At 44.0% G+C, this 12,329-nt stretch overlaps 1 long non-coding RNA gene across 1 annotated transcript; it reads right to left on the bottom strand.

Annotated features, from left to right (window-relative positions):
- Positions 1-1,371: 1,371 nt before the first annotated feature.
- LOC110606950 lies at positions 1,372-2,757 on the bottom strand. Its single transcript, XR_002486589.2, has 2 exons — positions 1,832-2,757; positions 1,372-1,647 (listed from the first exon to the last, which is right to left on the bottom strand). It is a non-coding gene; the product is annotated as an uncharacterized LOC110606950 (long non-coding RNA).
- Positions 2,758-12,329: the final 9,572 nt, after the last annotated feature.

Raw genomic sequence — 12,329 nt, 5'->3', positions numbered from 1 at the left:
TAAAATCTCTTAAATTTATTTAAATGTATTTCAAATTTTTTAAATTTATTTAAACGCACTTACCATTAAATTAAACGTGTGAGTACAACAAAAATATCCATCCTTTATTTATTAAATAATACAAAATCTCCTTTAAACTTTAATCAACAGTTCTTAAATTATTTTTATATAAATTTCATGGCAGATCGAATAAATGGAACACTTGAGACATTTTATATTTTAATTTTAATTTTTAAATTTTAAATAAAGATAATGTTAAGTGAGGTTTATTGTGATTCAAATAGGCCATCAATTTAAAATACCATATTTATCGGGTCATCAACTTAAAATATCATATTTACTCTTAGTAATTTTTGAAGTAAATTAATCTTTCAAATTATAATTTCTTTCCTTTTAATTTCCTTTTAATTAGATATTTTCTTTTTTAACAAATAACATTAAATTATATTATTATTTTTAAAATAAATAATAATTAAAAATATATTCATTTTAATATTTATTCTTTCTATTCACTTATATTTTTTTACAAACCATCTTCTTGCTAATATTCTCTCACACTCCTCTTTTATTTTCCTTGCACGCTCTCACATTTTTCTCTTACATCTCTTGCATGTTCTCATTCGTTTCTCCTACTTTCTTTACACGTTTCACTCATCTCTCACACTCCTCTTCTATTTTCCTTACACGCTCTCACATTTTTCTTTTACATCTCTTGTATGTTCTCGTTCATTTCTCCTACTTTCTTTACACGTTTTACTCATATCTTGCAAAATAGAAGCATCACTCAGCTATAGCATCAACAATAAATTTTTTTATCAATCTTGCCATAATAAACGACAGCTTGGTTAGATATCTTCTTCAGCATATTTCTGAACACTAAAATCAGAGTGTAAATGAATGTAATAATAAAAATGAGTTAAGTTATGTTCATATGGAGATGTAAATAATGACTAATTTATACTATAATTTAGATTCAATGTCTTTATGAAACGATCAGCAATTTGTGTTGTAATTTCATGTCCATATTTCCCCCGTGTCCAATTACAAGCAAGCACTTTTCTTGCAGTGGAATGTGAACAAAATTGTTATGCCGGATGATGGTAGGAAAAAAAAAAGAGAGATCTCTGATAACAGCTGTTTGACCTGGCTTTATCATCTTTTTGTTGCTGAGGAAAAAAAAAATCTTATATATTTTTTTCCATTGATTATAGAGTGTTGCTTGTCCTTTTCTTATGTGGGAAAACTGTACTTTTTCATTTCTCGATTTTCTTTCATTAACAAGGCCTCTTCCTTTCTATTTTCTTAGGTTGCATGGGCAGATTTATCTTGATGGAAATTTTGCTGTGAAGAAAGGCAGAGAGGAAGAAGTTAGTGCATAGATATTTTATTTTATTTTTTTGCTAAGAGATAATTAGATTTCATTCAGAAAGGCATAAGCCCAGAAATAAGGGTCCAAAAATACAGCTTAAAAGAAAAAAGAAAAGCAGCCCAAGCCTATAGAAAAAAACAACCCAAGAGATAAGCCCACAAAGAAACTCTTAGCAGATTACAGCAACCGGATCCCTCGACCCGAGTATGAAACCCCGAAAAAACTAAAACAGAGGCGCCGCACATCGCCGACGGGAAGATTGCCGAGATGACGCTTGTCTGGGAATGATCATGGAGGAAACACAGAAAAGAACCATTAAAGGAGCAGTCGCTTCCATCAATCAAATCTAGGCATCAGATTAGCAAGAAAAAAAAAACGACGCAGGCTTGCAAAAGAAAACAAAGGCGTAACTGAAACTTGAGCCACTGTTCTCGTACAGAAAACTTCAGAACTAAGCCGTACCACTGGATGCATGCAGTGCCATGGCTACCCGAGATGGGGAGGAGGCAGAGCTCTGGCCATCTCACTCTCTTATAGGCATTAACGGACCGGGAGCTTCAGAAAATCTCCGTGAACGTCCGCACTATAATCTCCTATCACTGAAGCTTCGACATAGACCAAGAAGATCTTCTAGGAGAGGGAAACCATACCTGTATGCAAAATCCCAACACACCAGCAACAAGAAAACCAACAGAAAATAAGTAAAAAAGCAAAGAACCAGAGCAAATCTACAACACTCTCTCTTTAAAACCGCCGAATCTGCTAAAAAACAACATCAACAAAAATATTTACACCCATCCAAAGATGGGAGAGTGAACCCATATTCTGGATGGGGAAGGCCGCTCAACGGCAGAAACAAAGGAGCCTTACTCCTAAAAGAAAATCCTAAAACATAGACAGAAGCGACTCTCTCTGGAAACGAGAGAAAGAGTGAACATTGTATTAGATCTTTGATTTTCAATAAATTTGCATAATGACTTTTACTCAAGGTGTGCAAATTGACAAAAGTATGAAAGCATATTTGCTATTTCAGGTTAGGCTAACTATGCATGTGCCTTGTTTCGCCACCCAGAATTTTCCATATTAATCTGATCTTTAATTCTGTCAAATGAGCCGGTAATAATCTATTGCGTGAACCAGCTTCTTCATGTGGCCTTTTTTGGCATGAAAAAAGCCTACGTGAAGAAGTTGCACTTCATGTAGGCTTGAGATAGTTATTATTCTCTGAGAGGTAAGCGAGGGATGGCAACGGGTAGGGTACCCGCGAAATTGGGAGTACCCAAATTTAAACTCGATTATATATAAAATTTTCAAACCCGTCCCAAATCCGTTTAGTGTTTTAATTTTACTACCCGTATCCGTTCCAAATCCGTTTAGCAATACCCGCACACTACCTGAACCTGACCGACTTGTAAAACCATTCTTCTCAGCAGTAGGGTCAACCAGATTCAATGGTTTATGAGAATGACGCAATCTGATATTAGTGGAGTCACCACCTGATGGAACGATCAAGGGTGCCCCATCCCCAACAAGCCCATCAAAACTGATTGTTTTTATAGTATCTGATTGTAATTTCAGCCAATTTTCCTTTTTCAAAACTATTTTAAGTGCCTGAAAAAAGAAAAGAGTATTTTTTCTTTCATGTTTCTAGCATAATTCCAGTATGTGTTACTTTACTACTAAACTAGCAGTGCCGAAAATAGATAGCTACTGACTACAACAAGCATGTCAGCCAGAACCCCCAGTTTGCAGTATAATATTCAAAACAATATTGACAAATGCCAAGCATCCAAAAAAACCACAAGAGAAGATGACAACAGCAAAAAGAAAGGTTAGGAAAACCCCTGACAAAAGATGCTCAAAAAATCAATCCATGAGACTAAATATATCAATGTGCCAAAAGATGTAAAGTTTATCTGCATAACATTTAAACTGGAAAATACATTAACCTGGTAAGTGAAGAGTTGTCTCCGACTGGGAAGTGGGAGATGTCGCCACACTGGAGAGAGAGAAGGAGATATCGCTGACCGGAGAGAGAGAAGATTTATCGTCAACTGGGGAGAGAAAGGAGACGTTGCCGGTGCCGACTGAGCTGCCGGTACTCGTCAAGTGAAGTGGGGGAGAGATGCGTTGACTGGGAAGTGGGAGATATCGCCGACTGGAGAGAGAGAAGGAGATATCGCTGACTGGGGAGAGGAAGCAGATGTCGCCAGTGCCGACTGGGCTGCCGGCAGTCGTCAGTGAAGTGGGAGAGAGGCGTCGATTGGAAATTATGGGAAGGGAAGGGGGGAGAGAGGCGCCGTGTAACGACCCGAAAATCGGACCGTTACCGGCGCTAGGATCCAGATCGGCTTAAGGCCGCCGGGACCCGTAGCAAGCCTGACATGCAACCTGTAAACCTGTTTAATCCCATACATGATCAACAATCATACATAAAAATTTAAAACTTTTCTTTCATACATTCTATCATCCACCAAACTCAACCTGTGCATGCACTGAACATATACATAATCATAAACTCGACCCCTCTGTGGGATCTCAACAATGCCCCCAATGGGTGGCATAACAAGAGTTGAGTTGGCTAAACATGGACATCAATAACATTAAGATCATGTTTCAAAAGGGATTACATTAAACTATGGTCAAGCACACTTATAATCTCAATATCCTTACATTACATATCTATACATCATTATACAATCTGTCATGTCCACTTTCTAACTATTACATACATAAGACTTCTTACTCTTCTTGACTTCTCTGTCTAACCCGTACCTGCAAACCTGGGGAATTTGGGAGAGGGGTGAGCTACTAGAGCCCAGTGAGCAGAATAGTAAAGCATTTAAAACATATGATAACATGAAATGCATCACATCACAACTAATCATATCAAGGATGAACTCGTCACCATTTAGCCCTCTACATAATCCAATCATGCCAGGGGCGTAGTGCAGGCCACACCTGGTCTTTCTCTTATACATAACATAACATAACATACATAATCCATGATGCCGGGGGCGTAGTGCAGGCCACATCCGGTCTTTCTCTTACATAGTGCCAGGGGCGTAGTGCAGGCCACACCTGGACTTCCATATCATATCATCATGTCATAACATATGAGGGCTAATGGATCATTCAACATTCATCCACATCATCAACATATTATGCAATGCAACATATTCGTGATTTCTAATGCAAGCATCCTAGAATATCACATGGCATCCGTGATGCATGAACATGCTCAAAACTGATTTATTTATTTATTTAAAACCATAAGAGTCATTCCACTCACCTCTGGCTAGCTCTAACCAGACACTGGGGCAATAGACTCACAGCTGGGGTCCTCGGTTCCTCGGGTCCGAACCTACACAGGTGGACTCAAATGAGGGACCAACATACTAGAACATAACTCTAAAACATCCCCCAAAAACCCCCTAAAACATCTCAAAACATCCATGCAAAACATGCAAAGAAAGGCTGGACAGGGCACTTTTGGCGGCAGGTTCGGCGGCCGAAAGTCCCTCCAGAGCCGAAAGTCAGGCAGGTTCGGCGGCACCTTCGGCGGCCGAAACTCCCAGACAGAGACGAAACTCATGCATGTTCGGCGGCACTTTCGGCGGCCGAAACTCCCAGACAGAGACGAAAGTCTCCTTTCGGGGGCAAGCTTCGGCAGCCGAAGGCTGCCTCCACAAGAGGGTTCGGCGGCCGAAAGTCCCTTCGGCTGCCGAACCTGGTTTCTCCCAAATGGCAGAAACTTGGTTCAAACATGCACAAAAGCCTCAAACTCATACCATCATGCATTTAGCTCAACCAAAACATGCACACAAGCTCCTAGGGGTCTCAAACTACCTTAAACCCCAACTACAACACACATACACAAGCATTTGCAAGCCACATTGTTCATGAACATACATTTATACCCATAAACATAACTTTAACCTAAACATGCATTCTACCCCCATGAACTTCATAAAACTTGCTTAAAACATAACATAAGCTAGAGATCGACTCTTACCTCTTGAAGATCGAGAGTAGAGGCGACCAAACTTGGGGTTGGGAGAGATTTAAGTTCTTGAACCTCAAAACTCCAAAACTTTGCTCAAAAGCTCAAATCTTCAAAACAAAGTCAAAACAAGTGAAAAACTTGAAGGATCTAGAGGAAAAGCATCAAAGATCGGAGAGTGGCGGCGGAGAGCTCACCTTGGCCGAAAATGGGGAAAAGCTCGCCCGTTTTCGGCTAAGGGACCCTTTTATAGTGGCTGGCCAGGCCACGTTCGGGGGCCAAATGTGCCTCCGCATGCATGCCATGTTCGGCGGCCGAACCTGGACTTCCCTCACTTATGCTTTCGGGGGCCTAAAGCGCACCCGCAACGCATGCATGTTCGGCGGCCGAACCTGAGCTTTCCTCCAAGGTTGTTTTTATTCAAAAACTCATTTCCTTTTTACTTAAAATCATCAAAAACATTAAAACATTTCATGAAAACATGGTTTTACCCTTCTAGAGGTCTCCGACATCCGAGATTCCACCGGACGGTAGGAATTCCGATACCGGAGTCTAGCCGGGTATTACATTCTCCCCCCCTTAAGAACATTCGTCCCCGAATGTTCCTCAACTAACACATAGCATGGCATACACATAACATACACATAAAACACATGAAACATATAAGAAACTAACCTTAGAAAAGATAAGGGTATTGCTGGAGCATGGACTCCCGTGTCTCCTAGGTGCACTCTTCCATATTGTGGTGGTTCCATAGAACTTTCACCATCGGGATTTCCTTGTTTCTTAGCTTTCTGATCTGGGTGTCTACGATCCGCACTGGCTGCTCAACATAGGTGAGATCCTCTTGGATCTCCACATCAGGCTCACTAAGAACCTTGCCCGGATCTGACACAAATTTCCTCAACATTGAAACATGGAAAACCGGATGGATTCTTGCCATTGAAGCAGGTAAATCCAGTTTGTACGACACATTCCCAATCCTTTGCAAGACTTCAAAGGGTCCGATGTATCGTGGGGCTAGTTTACCTTTCTTCCCAAAGCGAACCACTCCTTTCATTGGAGACACCTTGAGCAATACCAGATCCCCCTCCTGAAACTCTACCTGTCTTCTGCGGATGTCTGCATAACTCTTCTGTCTGCTTGCAGCAGTCTTGATTCTCTCTCTGATTATGGGTACCACCCTGCTGGTGATCTCTACAAGCTCAGGCCCTGCCAAGGCCTTTTCTCCAACTTCCTCCCAGCAAACAGGTGACCTGCACTTCCTCCCATATAAAGCTTCATATGGAGCCATCCCGATGCTAGCATGATGGCTGTTATTGTAGGCAAACTCCACCAAAGGTAGATGCTGCCTCCAAGAACCGCCAAAGTCCAGCACATACATTCTAAGCATATCCTCAATAGTCTGGATGGTCCTTTCGGACTGTCCGTCCGTCTAGGGGTGGAAGGCAGTACTGAAATCCAATCTAGTACCCATGGCATTCTGCAGACTCCGCCAAAATCTGGAGGTGAACTGGGGCCCTCTATCCGACACTATCGAAATCGGAACCCCATGCAGCCTGACGATCTCATCCACATATACCTGCGCCAACTTGTCCACAGAGTAGCCACTCCTGACAGGGATAAAGTGAGCAGATTTGGTGAGTCTGTCCACAATCACCCATATGGAGTCCACTCTGTTGGACGCTGCCGGTAACCCCACTACGAAGTCCATAGCTATATTCTCCCATTTCCACTCTGGAATAGGTAGCGGGTTAAGCATTCCAGCCGGCTTCTGATGTTTCAGCTTCACCCTCTGACACACTTCGCAGGCTGACACGAACTGTGCCACTTCTGTCTTCATCGCTGGCCACCAATAAACCTTCTTCAAATCTTGATACATCTTGGTGGCTCCGAGGTGAACGCTGTATCTTGCATTATGAGCCTCTCTCATAATGTCTCCTTTAAGCCCTATGTCATCTGGTACACACAATCGACTCCCATAGCGGAGGATCCCCTTATTGTCAAATCTGAACTCACTGTCCTTGCCTGACTGAACAGTCCTGGCAATCTTCACTAACTCTGGGTCCTTATGCTGTTTCTGAGCCACTTGCTCCAGAAACACAGGTGTCACTCTCATCTGGGCCATTAAAGCACCGGTACCAGACAACTCTAACTGTAGACCTTCATCAATGAGCTTGTAAAACTCCTTCACCACTGGTCTCCTCTCTGCCGTGATGTGGGATAGACTGCCTAGTGACTTCCGGCTTAGGGCGTCTGCCACGACATTCGCCTTACCCGGATGATACTGAATCTTGCAATCATAGTCACTCAGCAGCTCTACCCATCTCCTCTGTCTCAAGTTCAAGTGTCTTTGACTCAGGATGTACTGCAGGCTTTTATGATCTGTGAAGATCTCACATTTTACCCCATAGAGGTAGTGCCTCCACATCTTGAGTGCAAAGATTACTGCTGCCATCTCAAGGTCATGTGTGGGGTAATTCAACTCATGCTTCTTCAGCTGCCTAGAAGCATAAGCAATCACCCTCTCATTCTGCATCAGTACACAACCCAGTCCCACACGGGACGCATCACAAAAGACTGTGAAGTCCTCATCACTAGATGGCAGAGCTAAAACTGGTGCTGAAGTCAACCTCTTCTTAAGCTCTTCGAAACTCTCTTCGCACTGGTCGGTCCACAGAAACTTCTGATTCTTCCTGGTTAGTCTGGTCAGAGGAGCTGCTATCTTTGAGAAGTCCTGAACGAACCTCCTGTAGTAACCTGCCAAACCCAAGAAACTTCTAATCTCTGTCACTGAAGTGGGTCTAGGTCAGTTAGCCACAATTTCTGTCTTCTTGGGGTCCACCTCAATCCCATTCTCTGACACTACATGCCCCAAGAACGAAATGCTCCTCAGCCAGAATTCACATTTAGAGAACTTGGCATACAAGCCATGTTCCCTCAAAGTCTGCAAGACCAACCGCAGATGATGGGCATGCTCCTCTGCATTCCTGGAATACACTAAGATATCATCTATGAAGACAATAACGAAGTGATCCAAGTACTGGCTAAACACTCTATTCATGAGATCCATGAATGCTGCAGGGGCGTTTGTTAACCCGAACGGCATTACAAGGAACTCATAATGCCCATATCTGGTCCTGAAAGCCGTCTTTGGCACGTCCTCATCTCTGATCCTTAGCTGATGGTACCCAGATCTCAGATCTATTTTAGAGAAACAACCCGCTCCTGCTAGCTGGTCGAATAGATCGTCGATCCTTGGCAAAGGGTACTTGTTCTTGGTAGTGACTTTGTTCAACTGCCTGTAATCGATACAAAGTCTAAGGGATCCATCCTTCGTTCTGACAAACAAGACTGGAGCACCCCAGGGTGAGGTACTCGGTCGGATGAAGCCCTTGTCTACCAGCTCTTGCAACTGTTCTTTCAATTCCTTCAACTCGGCTGGAGCCATCCTGTAGGGAGGGATAGAGATCGGTCGAGTTCCAGGCATCAATTCTATCTCGAACTCTATCTCCCTAGCAGGTGGTAAACCTGGCAACTCGTCTAGGAAGACGTCTAGAAACTCTCTAACCACTGGCACCGAGGCGGGCTCTCTAACCTGACTGCTAAGCTCTCTCACATGAGCCAAATACCCCTGACATCCCCTCCTAAGCAACCTACGAGCTTGAAGAGCTGATATCAGACCTCTAGGTGTACCCCTCCTGTCTCTTCTGAAGACAACCTCTGACCCATCCTGACCTCTGAACCTGACTACCTTGTCCCTGCAGTCCAAGGTAGCACCATGGGTAGATAACCAGTCCATCCCTAGAATGACGTCAAAATCTGTCAAGTCTAGAACCACAAGGTCGGCGGATAAGCATCTTCCCTCAACAAACACAGGACTACATTGGCAGACTGACTCTGCCACTGATGGATCACACTTGGGTCCACTGACCCAGAGAGGACACTCTAACTCAGAGATCATCAACCCTAACCTCTGGACGGCTCTCGGAGTAACAAAAGAATGAGATGCACCAGGGTCCATCAAGGCATACACATCTGAACAACCGATGACTAAGTTACCTGCCACCACGGTGTTAGATGCATCTGCCTCCTGCTGTGTCATCGTGAAGATCCGCGCTGGAGCTGATGGACCTTCACCTCTGAAACCCGCTGAAGAAGAGGCTGCTCCTCTCCCTCTGCCTCTGCCACTGGCCTGAGTCATGGCTGGAGCTGCTGGCTGCGCTACACTGGCTGAAGCTGTCTGCTGGGACTGTGCCATCGGGGCTGCTCTTGGACAATCTCGAGACATATGCCCCTCCTGACCACATCTGTAACAGGCCGTCGTCCCAAACCGACATACTCCCCTGTGTGGCTTACCACACCTTGCACAAACTGCATTATCCGCACCAGAGCTTGAGCCACTCCCTAGTCCCAGACTGGACTTAACCTTGTTCCAGAACTTGTTCTTCTTAGACTTCCTGGGACCTCTGTCCCACTTCTTGCTACCTGAGGTTGCTGCACTCATTGAAGAAGAGCCTGGGGTCTTAAAACCAGAAGGCTGTGCCACTGACTGTTTAACTGATCCTTGAACGATGGCACTGGCCTCCATTTTCCGAGCCATATCTACTATGGCATGGAAGCTCTCCCTATCTGCTGACTGGATCAAGAAGGAATATCTGGAGTGGAGTTTCATGATATACCTCCTTGACCTTTTCTGGTCTGAGTCAAGACTTTGCCCTGCAAAAGGCAACAGTTCCAAGAATCTGTCTGTGAACTCCTCTACACCCATCTCATCAGTCTGCCTCAGCTGCTCAAACTCTATCATCTTCAGTTCCCTTGAACTATATGGGAAAGCCCATCCTGCAAACTCGTTTGCAAACTCTTCCCAAGACATGCTATCCACTTTCGGGTTCACATAATTCTTGAACCACTCTCGTGCCTTCTTGCACTTAAGTGTGAACCCAGCCATCTGTATGGCTCTACTATCATCAGCCCCAATCTCATCTGTGATCACCTTAACCCTCTCCAGATACACAAATGGGTCATCCCCTTTTTCATACTGGGGAGCACCCAACTTCATGTAGTCGGTCATCTTGACCTTGCTCCCACTGGCTGAGCTAGGTCTAGGAGGTTGGGTAACTGGGGCTGCTGGTTCTGCTGGAGGAGGAGGTGCAGCATCCCCTGGGGTAGGGTTTGCTGGATTTGGATAGTAAGGTGGAGGTGGATACATTGGGTACTGAGAATATGGTGGGTAGTAGGGTGGGTATGGCATCTGTGAGGGATAAGGGCTAAAGCTGTGGTAGTCCGATGTGCCTCCCATCGAATACCCAGGGTTTTGTGAGAAGGGTGGGTAGTAAGGTGGCTGAACAAATCCTGAGGCCTGAGTGCCTCCTTGGGATTCTCCCATTCCTTCTTCTGACATACTAACTCCCAGACTGCCATCCCTCCTCTGCTCTACATCCATATCATCCCCCATGTCCTCTGACGCTCCTCCCTGAACTGTTCCTCTGACTGATCTGCTTCTTCCCAGATCCAAAGACCTTCTAGGGTCTCTTACTGCTCTTTCTCTGCTAGACCTACTAGACATTGCCCTAGGCAATGCTGGAGGACGGGCGCTCGTGCCCTCATCCTCAGGTGGTACTCCAGTTAATCTTGCTGATCGACGAGTTCCTCTCATCCTGTTTTCTGAAAAACAGTACACATCACATAAACATTAGCATCATATGGTTCATGTGGGCACACATGAACCCGCATCGCACATCATAGCATATCATTCATATCATAGCATTTCACATCATCATGTAAGATAGGACTCCTCATCCTATCCTAGTGGACATGACCTTCCTATTGTGCTTGACCTTCTATAACATCTATGAGCCCGACACTCTAGGTCCGACCATATGAACCTAGGGCTCTGATACCATTCTGTAACGACCCGAAAATCGGACCGCTACCGGCGCTAGGATCCAGATCAGCTTAAGGCCGCCGGGACCCGTAGCAAGCCTGACATGCAACCTGTAAACCTGTTTAATCCCATACATGATCAACAATCATACATAAAAATTTAAAACTTTTCTTTCATACATTCTATCATCCACCAAACTCAACCTGTGCATGCACTGAACATATACATAATCATAAACTCGACCCCTCTGTGGGATCTCAACAATGCCCCCAATGGGTGGCATAACAAGAGTTGAGTTGGCTAAACATGGACATCAATAACATTAAGATCATGTTTCAAAAGGGATTACATTAAACTATGGTCAAGCACACTTATAATCTCAATATCCTTACATTACATATCTATACATCATTATACAATCTGTCATGTCCACTTTCTAACTATTACATACATAAGACTTCTTACTCTTCTTGACTTCTCTGTCTAACCCGTACCTGCAAACCTGGGGAATTTGGGAGAGGGGTGAGCTACTAGAGCCCAGTGAGCAGAATAGTAAAGCATTTAAAACATATGATAACATGAAATGCATCACATCACAACTAATCATATCAAGGATGAACTCGTCACCATTTAGCCCTCTACATAATCCAATCATGCCAGGGGCGTAGTGCAGGCCACACCTGGTCTTTCTCTTATACATAACATAACATAACATACATAATCCATGATGCCGGGGGCGTAGTGCAGGCCACATCCGGTCTTTCTCTTACATAGTGCCAGGGGCGTAGTGCAGGCCACACCTGGACTTCCATATCATATCATCATGTCATAACATATGAGGGCTAATGGATCATTCAACATTCATCCACATCATCAACATATTATGCAATGCAACATATTCGTGATTTCTAATGCAAGCATCCTAGAATATCACATGGCATCCGTGATACATGAACATGCTCAAAACTGATTTATTTATTTATTTAAAACCATAAGAGTCATTCCACTCACCTCTGGCTAGCTCTGACCAAACACTGGGGCAACAGAATCACAGCTGGGGTCCTCGGTTC

This window comes from Manihot esculenta, chromosome 18 (genome assembly GCF_001659605.2).
Source record: "Manihot esculenta cultivar AM560-2 chromosome 18, M.esculenta_v8, whole genome shotgun sequence".
In the NCBI taxonomy this organism is placed as follows: Eukaryota; Viridiplantae; Streptophyta; class Magnoliopsida; order Malpighiales; family Euphorbiaceae; genus Manihot; species Manihot esculenta.
The sequence above is the reverse complement of the archived record's forward strand: the minus strand, read 5'-3'. Positions and strand labels throughout refer to the sequence as shown.